Raw genomic sequence first — 10,162 nt, 5'->3', positions numbered from 1 at the left:
ATAGCCAGGACTAGATAGTGAGACCCTGTCTAGAAGTGGGGTCTATGCCCAACTTTAAGATAAATTTTGTTTCAAAATGAACTTCTTTAAGTTTTCATTTGACTTCCTAAGTTTTCATTTGTCTGATTTAAAATATATGCACTTCAGCACTGATTTCTTCAGTTTTCATTACAACCTAATGGTTTCCTCAAAGTTGTTTTCAAAGTTCTAACACTAGGGCACAGAGTGTGTTCAGTGGTTAAGCGCACTGGTTGCTCATCCAGAGGAGCTGGATTTAGTTCTCAGCACCCACATGTCGGCTAACAGCCCTCTGTAACTCCAGTTTCAGAGGGTCTGAAGCTGGTCTCTTCAGAGTGCTGTGCTTAAAAGGGCTTGAATGGGGAAGAGGTTGGAGGAGGAGGAAGAGAGGAGGAGGGGTTGATGACTCACTCAGGATGGTCTGTTCTAGTTCCATCCATTTGCATGAAAATTTCCTTGTTTTTAATAGCTGAGTAGTATTTCATTGTATAAATGTACCACAATTTCTGTATCCATTCTTGAGTTGAGGGGTATCTAGGTTGTTGCCAGTTTCTGACTATTATGAATGAGGCTGAAATGAACATAGCTGAGAAAGTGACCTTGTATGGTGGAGCATCTTTTGGGTATATGCTCAGGAGTGGAGTGGCATAGCTGGGTCTTGAGGTAGAGCTATTTCTAATTTTCTGAGAAAGCGCCAGATTGTTTTCTACAAACTGAAAAGTTTCTGTAAAGCAAAGGACACTGTCAACAGAACAAAATGACAGCCTACAGATTGGGAAAGGATCTTCACCAACCAACCACCCACACATCAGACACAGGGCTAATATCCAAGACATATAAAGAACTCAAGAAATTAAATACCAACAAACCAAATGACCCAATTAAAAATGGGGTACAGAGCTCAACAGAGAATTCTCTGTAGAGTAATATTGAATGGCAGAGAAACACTTAAAGAAATGCTCTCCCTCCTTGCAAATTAAAACAACCCTGAGATTCCACCTTACACCCATCAGAATGGCCAAGATCAAAAACTCAAGTGACAACACATGCTGGAGAGGATGTGGAGAAAGAGGAACCTTCCACTATTGCTGGTGGGAGTGCAAACTTGCACAACCACTGTGGATTTCAACTTCTTAAGAGAGAGTTGTCCATGTTTAACTTCTTGATTTGGGTGCTAGTTCTATGCAGAAGCTCACTTTGTTAAAAGTGCCCGGAGCTTACAAGTGTGTAGTTTTCTATGTGCATTACAAGGTTCAATTAAGCCCTTAAATGTTAAACACGCTTGTAATCCATGCACCTGGGAGAGCTCAAGGTCAACCTGGCTTACACAGTGAGTTCCAGGCTAGTCAAGGCTGCACAGTAAGACCCTCTCAAAATAGATAGACAGGCAGACTGACAGAGGATGGATGGATGGATGGATGGATGGATGGATGGATGGATGGATGGAGGGATGGATGGAAGGATGGATGGAGGGATGGGCTGGCGGGTGGGGGTGGGCAGGCAGACAGGCAGGTAGGTGGGTGGTAGATATATAACAGAAAAAGGAAGAAACTTTCTCAAGCTTGTGCTACTTGGGGCCTTTTAAATATCAAACCTGAACCCTGGCAAACTTAAGGCTCTTTTTGTGAGGACAGAACAGAGCAAAGCTAATGGGATGTCTCATGAGCTCAGCAATAGTCGTGACGCTCAAGATCAAGGGTGCTGCACAGTTTGCTTTTTATAAAACATGACAGAGCACTGGGCAGAACCAACTTGGGAAAAAGGTTTATTTGACTTACAGGCTGCCATCCATCACAGAGGGAAGCCGGGGCAGGGACTCGGGGCAGGAAGCAGGAGGCAGGGACTGAAGCAGAGACCACGAGGGGGGCTGCTTACTCGCTTGCTCCCCACACTTTGCTCAGCTCCCCTATCCCGGGTTACTTGGTTTTGACTCTATATGTGTGGGCGTTTTGCCTGCCTGACGTCTGTGCATCAGGCACATAGAGAGCCACTGGAGGCCAGAACAGGACGCTGGATCTCCTGGAACTGGAGCTGCAGACAGTGTGAGCCATGGCACTGGAAACTGAGGTCTGTAAGAGTGGCAAGTATTCACCACCGAACGGGCTCTCCAGTTCCCCAGGCACCGTCCTTACACAGCCCAGGCACACCTGCTCAGGGCTGGCACCACCAGCTGCACGCTGAATCCTCCTAGGTCAATTTGCAATCAAGAAAATACCTCGTAGACGACCCTAGGTCAGCCGCAGGTGTGTCCTGTTGACAGACGAAGCTAGCTATGATGAGCGTGGTCCCGACACACCCTTAGTAAAACACTAGAAAGGCATTACACAGGTTATTTTTCAGCTCCTCTCATTCATTAGATAAAGGATAAAAGATAAAGCATGGCGGAGTGAAGAGGATATCACGCAAGATGGGCGTGTGGAAAACGCTGTGAAGTGTTTCCACATTGCAAAGCAGAGGTCCGCGATGCACAAGACCAGCTCTGGGGAGCGAAAAGAACGGACAAGTATGGCACATGCGTAAGCCAGCACCTGAGGGTTGGAGGCAGGAGAAGCAGGCTGTGCTCTCCTACACTGCGAGTGCAAAAAAAAAAAAAAAAAAAAAAAAGGTGAAAGAAGAACGAGACAGAAAAAGTCTCCGGTGGAAATCTGTTCTCATCCACCTCGGGGGCAGGAAGAGCTTCCAATAAGCGCCCGTGGCCACCCAGGCTGTTGGTGCTCGGCGTCTCGTGTAGTGCCTGACTCGGTCACAAGCGGGCGGTGTGCTCACACCGCTCCTGATCGGCAGGGCGGTGTTGGCGGGGAGGGAGGACCTTCGTTGTGAGCGCCTTTGTCCTCCCAGCACACACCGCTGCTAGCAGAGCTGGGCAGAAAACGGGGAGCAGGCCCAGGGAGGTCAGTCTGTGAGGTATTGGAGGCGTGGAGGTAGGGGCAGTGAGTTTACTGGGAATTCCTGCAGAGCGACTCTCACAGGCACGCCTGCTGGGGCGCGCCTCCCGCCCCCACAAGCCATACCTGGAAAGCCTTTACCCAGCAGGGGTGGGGCTTCCCTCCAGCCGCCCGCGTGACGCCTCCTCGCCGCGGTAGTGCTTCCCCCGAGTAAAAAGCGCACGAAGCTGAAGGGGGAAGCCGATGAGGGTGGAGGGGAGCCGATGGGAGGTGGGAATGGGAGTGGAGCTGATCAACACATTCTATACAAGTGTGAAATTCTCAAACAATTGTTGAAGTAAACAAAACACATGCAGGGCTTTTTGCCTGCACGTGTGTGTCTGTGCAACACGTGTTCAGTGCTCAGGGTGGCCAGAGGAGGCTACCCGCCACCCTGGACTGTGCCACAGGTCAGCCTGTGTACTTACCCAGCAAGCTCTCTGCAGCAACTCCTTTTTACTGCATTTAAGACTGGAAAGGCTCTTGCCTTCTTGCTCTTGTGCTCTCCTCTTTCCCCTCCCACTGTCATGCCTTGCTCTCTCCTTCTCTCTCTCCATCCAATAAACCTCTTTCATATAAAATAAAAAATAAAAAGGGAGGGCTGGAGGGATGGCTCAGAGGTTAAGAACACTCACTGTTCTTCCAAAGGTCCTGAGTTCAATTCCTAGCAACCACATGGTGGCTCATAGCCATCTACAGTAAGATCTGGTGTGCAGGCAGAGTATTATATAAATAATAAACAAATCTTTAAAAATAAGACTGAAAAGATATGATGGACCTCAGTTAGAGGTGGTGTTCTGCCATGAAAGCCTCTGTGCCCTTAGTTCATTTGTTTGTTTTGTTTTTTTCGAGACAGGATTTCTCTGTGTAGCCCTGCCTGTCCTAGACTCACTTTGTAGAGCAGGCTGGCCTCGAACTCAGAGATCCTCCTGCCTCTGCCTCCTGAGTGCTGGGACTACAGGGGTGCGCCACTGCTGCTATCACCAGACTCAACTCACGACCTTTCCTGGTGGCTGTCAGGCTTCCTCGCCGGGGCAAAGAAACAGGTATGCCAGTATGTATATGTTTGTGTGTGAAAAAATATATAGAAATATAGATATTTATATATTATATATTTCTATACATTTTATATTTATATACTTTATTTATATATATTGTATATATTTTATATATTTTTCACTTTTTAAATTTTATTTATATTTTTATAAATTACAGTTTATTCACTTTGTATCCCAGCTTTAGCCCCCTCACTCATCCCCTCCCTATCCTATTCTCCCTCCCTCATCTCCTTCTCTGCCCCTCCCCAAGTCTAAGGAGGGGTCCTCCTTCCCTTCCCTCTGACCCTAGCTTATCAAGTCTCATCAGGACTGGCTGCATTATCTTCCTCTGTGGCCTGGTAAGGCTGCTCCCCCATCAGGAGGAAGTGATCAAAAAGCCAGCCACTGAGTTCATGTCAGAGACGGTTCCTGTTCCCATTAATAAGGAACCCACTTGGAGACTGAGCTGCCATGGGCTACATCTGTGCAGGGGTTCTAGGTTATCTCCATGCATGGTCCTTGGTTGGAGTGTCAGTTTCAGAAAAGACCTCTGTGTCCAGATTTTTTTGGTTCTGAACAACTATGCCCACATACAAGGGCACCAACATTTGTAAAAGAAACATTACTAAAGCTTAAATCACACATTAATAGTGGGAGACTTCAACACCCCATTTTCAGCAATGGACAGATCATTAAGACAGAAACTAAACTGACAAATATTGAAACTAACAGAAGCCATGAAACAAATGGACCTAACAGATATTTACAAAACTTTTTACCCAAACATAAAAGAGTATACTATACCTTCTTCTCAGCTCCTCACAGAACCTTCTCCAAAACTGACCATATAGTCGGTCACAAAGCAAGCCTCAACAGATACAAAAAAATTGAAATAATCCCTTGTATCTTAATAGACCACCATGGATTAAAGCTGGATTTCAACAACAACAGAAACCCTACAAAATCATGGAAATCAAACAACTCTCTACTTAATGACCACTGGGTCAGGGAAGAAATAAAGAAAGAAAGTAAAGAATTCCTAGAATTTTTATTTTTTTCATTTTTTGCTTTTTGGAGACAGGGTTTCTCTGTGTAGCCTTGGCTGTCCTGGACTTGCTTTTATAGACCAGGCTGTCCTTGAATTCACAGCAATCCACCTGCCTCTGCCGCCCTGAGTGCTGGGATTAAAAGCACATGCCACCATGCCTGGCTAAGACTTTCTAAAATTCAATGAAAATGAAGGCACAACATACCCAAACTTATGGGACACAGTGAAAGCAGTGCTAAAAGGAAAGTTCATAGCACTAAGTGCCTTCATAAAAAAATTGGAGAGATCTCACACTACCAATTTAAAAGCACACCTGAAAGCTCTAGAACAAAAAGAAGCAAACAAACCTAAGAGGAGTAAGTGGGAGGAAATAATCAAACTCAGAGCTGAAATCAATAAAGTAGAAACAAAGAACAATACGAAGAATCAACAAAACCAAGAACTGGTTCTTTGAGACAATTAACAAGATAGACAAACCCTTAGCCAAACTAACTGAAAGGCAGAGAGACTATCCAAATTAACAAAAGCAAAAATGAAAAGGGGGGGGGGCCCAACAACAGACACTGAGGAAATCCAAAGAAATATTAGGTCTTACTTCAAAAGTCTGTATTCTACAAAATTGGAAAATCTAAATGAAATGGATGATTTTCTTGATAGACTTTGGTTTTGATTTAACTTTCTTACCAAAGTTAAATCAAAATCAGGTAAAATCTAAACAGTCCTATAACCCTGAAGGAAATAGAAGCAGTCATTAAAAGTCTACAAACAAACAAACAAGAAAAAAGCCCAGGGCCTGATGGTTGCAGCCCAGAATTCTACCAGACTTCAAAGAAGAGCTAATACCAATACTCTTTAAACTATTCCACAATATACAAACAGAAGTCAGATTGCCAAATACATTCAATGGGGCACAGTCACCCTGATACTGATAAACAAGGACTCAACAAAGAAAGAGAATTTCAGGACACTTTCCCTTATGAACACTGATACAAAAATACTCACAAACTGAATCCAAGAACATATCAAAAACATTATCCACTATGATCAAGTATGCTTCATTCCAGGAACCAGGGATGGTTATGTATACATATATCCATTAATACAATCCACCATATAAACAGACTGAAGGAAAAAAACCACATGATCATGCCATTAGATGCTGGAAAAGCTTTGATAAAATCCAACACTGCTGCATGCTAAAAGTCTTGGAGAGATTAGGGATACAAGGCACAACACAATGTGTATATGGCCTAAATACAATAAAGGCAATCTACAGCAAACATACAGTCAACATCAATCAAATGAAGAGAAACCTAAATCAATCCCACTAAAATCAGAGTCAAGACAAGGTTTTCCTCTCTCTCAGCATCTCTTCAATATAGTTCTTGAAGTCCTAGCTAGAGCAATAAGACGACTAAAGGAGATCAAGGAGACACAAATCAGAAAGGAAGAAGTCAAGTATCACTATTCACATATGATATAATAGTATAGATAAGTACTAAAATTCTAAAATTCTACCAAGGAACTCCTACAGCTGATAAACACCTTTGGCAAAGTGGCTGGATACAAAACTAACTAAAAAAAAAAAAAAAAAAATCAGTAGCTCTCCTTTATACCAACAATAAACAGGTTGAGAAAGAAATTAGGGAAATAACACCCTTCACAATAGCCACAAATAATATAAAATATCTTAGTGTAACTCTAACCAAGCAAGTGAAAGACCTATATGACAAGAACTTCAAGTCTTTGAAATTGACAATGATCTTAAAAGTTGGAAAGATCTCCTATGCTCATGGATCGGTAGGATTAATATAGTAAAAATGGCTATCCTACCAAAAGGATTCAATGCAATTCCCATAAAAATTCCAACACAACTCTTTACCGACCTTGAAAGAACAATTCTCACTTCATATGGAAAAATTAAAAACTCAAAATAGCCAAAACAATTCTGTACAATAACACATCTTCTGGAGGTATCTTCATCACTGATCTCAAGTTGTATTACAGAGCAATAGTAATAAAAATCGCATGGTACTGGCATAGAAACATACAGGCTGATCAATGGAATTGAATTCAAGACCCAGAAATAAATCCCCATATCTATGGACACTTGATTTTTTGACAAAGTCAAAAGCAGACAATGGGGGAAAAAGCATCTTCAACAAATGGTGCTCGTCTAAGTGGATGTCTTGAAGTAGAAGAATGCAAATAGATCCATATTTATCACCCTGCACAAAAGTCAAGTACAAGTGGATCAAAGACTTTAACATAAATTTAGATACACTAAATCTAATAGAAGAAAAACTGGGGAATAGCCTTGAACTCATTGGTACAGGAGACAACTTCCTGAACAGAACACCAACAGAACAGGCTAGAAGATCAACAATCAATAAATGAGACCTCATGAAACTGAGAAGCTTCTGTAAGGCAAAGGACACTGTCATCAGAACAGAATGACAGCCTACAGACTGGGAAAGTCTTCACTAACCCTACATCCAAAATATCCAAAATATATAAAGAACTCCAGGGCTAATACCCAAAATATATAAAGAGCTCAAGAAATTAAACACCAACAAACCAAATAATCCAATTTAAAAATGGGGCACAGAGCTGAACAGAGAATTCTTAACAGAGGAATATTGAATGGCTGAGAAGCACTTAGAGAAATGTTCAACATCCTTAGTCATCAGGGAAATGTAAATCAAAATAACTCTGAGATTCCATCTTACACTGGTCAGAATGGCTAAGATCAAAAACTCAAGTGACAGCACATGCTGTTGAGAAAGTGGAGAAAGGGGAACCCTCCTCCATTGCTGGTAGGAGCCCAAATTTGTACAAACACTTTGGAAATCAATCTAGCATTTTCTCAGAAAATTTGGAATAGATCTACCTCAGCTATACCACTCCTGGGTATATGCCCAAAAGATGTTCAACCATACAGCAAGGACACTTGCTCAACTATGTTCATTGCAGCTTTATTCATAATAACCTGAATCTGGAAACAACCTGGATGTTGCTCAACTGAAGAATGGATAAACTGGCACATTTACACAATGGAAAACTACTCAGCCATTTAAAATAGAGACATCATGAAATTTGCAGACAGATGGAGGGAACTAGAAAAGATCATCCTGAGTGAGGTAACCCAGACCCAGAAAGCCACACATGGTACATACTCACTTATAGGTGGATATTAGACACAAATTACAGGACAGCCATGGTGCAATCCACAGACCCAAAGAAGCCAAGTAACAAGGAGGCTTCCCTTGGAGGGCCCAAGGAAAGATGCTGGAATCTTTCTCAGGAGGGGAAATAAAATAGACATTGGAAGTGGATGGAGGGAGGGAATTGAATGGAAGAGGGGGTGGAGAGGGGAACATGGGTGGATCAGAGGTGGGGGGCAGGGAAAGAAAACAGCAGTCAGTGGGGAGCATCCCTGGACACTGCCAGGCTCCTATGGGTGACCCTAGCTGAGCCTCCTGGCTGAGGGGGATATGGAGTCTGAAGAGGCCACTTCCTGTAGCCAGGCATGACTTTCAGTGGAGGGGCCACACCAACCCAACCACAAAACCTTCGACACAAAATGTGTCCTGCTTTGAGAAGTGCAGGGTTAAAGACATAGCAGAGATCTAGGGAATGGCAAAGCAGTCACTGACCTCATTTTAGACCCAGCCCATGGGAGAGAGCCAACCCCTGTCACTATTAATGATCCTCTGCTGTGCTTGCAGCAGGAGCCTAGCATAACTGTCTTCTGAGAGGCGTCACCCAGCGGCTGATGGAAACAGATGCAGAGACCCACAGCCAATCAGCAGCTGGATCTTGGAGAGTCTTGGGGAAGAGGAGAGGGATAGATTGAAGGAGGGTCAAGGACTCCACAGGAAGACCTATAGAGTCAGCTAGCCTGGGCCCAGGGGCCTCAACTCACAAAGACTGAATAAGCAACCAGTGAGGTGCGTGGGCTGGACCTGGGCCCCTGCACAAGTGCAGCAGATACGCAGCCTGGTCCTGTGGGTCCCCTAACAATGGGGCAGGGGCTGTCTCTGCCTCTGTTGCTGGCCTCTGGGTCCCTTTCCCCTAGCTGGGCGGCCTTGTCTGGCCTCAGTGGGAGAAGATGCACTTAGTCCTGCTGAGACTTGATGTGCCAGGGTGGGTTGGCACACATAGGTGCCTTCCCTTCTCTAAGGACAAAGGGAGGGGGAAGGGGGAAGAGGGTGTGAGGGTAAGGCTGGGAGGAGAAGGGGGCTGTGATCAGGATGTAAAGTGATTAAAAAATGAATGAGGGGGAAAAGCAAAAAAAAAAAAAAAAAATCTGTGCTTTTTAAGGAACCAAAATTCTGAAATCACTACACCTCAGAATGAGAAAAAGTGAGAGAAAGACAGCCCTTACAGGCTTAAATATTCTTCACTGTTCAGCTGAATTATCATATACACGTGTGTGGCACCTTCCTTTCCTGCAAAAAGCAGCTATATTTGGATACCTCTACACATAAACGCTGGGCTTGCCCAGTCGTGTTCTGATAATTCCAGTTCCGTCCGCCTCGTTACGCTTGGACACATCTAAACAAATAGTGTGAGCTAACAGCGGAGCTCCCACGTGTTCACAGGGGTTGCCGGGAGGGACTGGGTTCAGGCAGATCGGGGAGCTTCCCCACGAGTGCCTTGCAGTTTGTTTATAATCTCTAAACAGTTATTTTCATGATGAAAAGGAAAGAGTACACCGCAGGGAACTCGCAAGCTCACAGGATGAAAATGTGCTTCAAATGCCCTTCACCCACTCTGAACTCTATCTGACAGGCACAGGGTGTTCGGCTGAATGAAACACTTTAGAGGCTTGGGGAGACGCCCCCATCAGCCAGGTATCTGCCACACAGACACGGGGCTCAAGTTTGGGTTTCCAGCACTGGTGTGAAGCATTGGGGCACTCGTGTCTACCCCTGGCAGTGAGGAGGCCGTGAGGTCCACGGGCAGAGGCCTGGCGCACATGGCCAGCCAGTCTCACGGACCATTGAGCTCCAAGCTCAGAGAGAGCTCCTATGTTGGAAAATAAGGTAGAGAGCAAGTGAGGAAATTGCCTTCTCCATCCATGCAGACATGTGCAAATATGTACAGTCACACATATATGGCGAGGAAGAAAC

Source organism: Psammomys obesus, unplaced genomic scaffold (assembly GCF_907164565.1).
Source record: "Psammomys obesus unplaced genomic scaffold, mPsaObe1.curated_primary_1811, whole genome shotgun sequence".
Classification (NCBI taxonomy): domain Eukaryota; kingdom Metazoa; phylum Chordata; class Mammalia; order Rodentia; family Muridae; genus Psammomys; species Psammomys obesus.
This window is presented reverse-complemented; position numbering follows the sequence as displayed.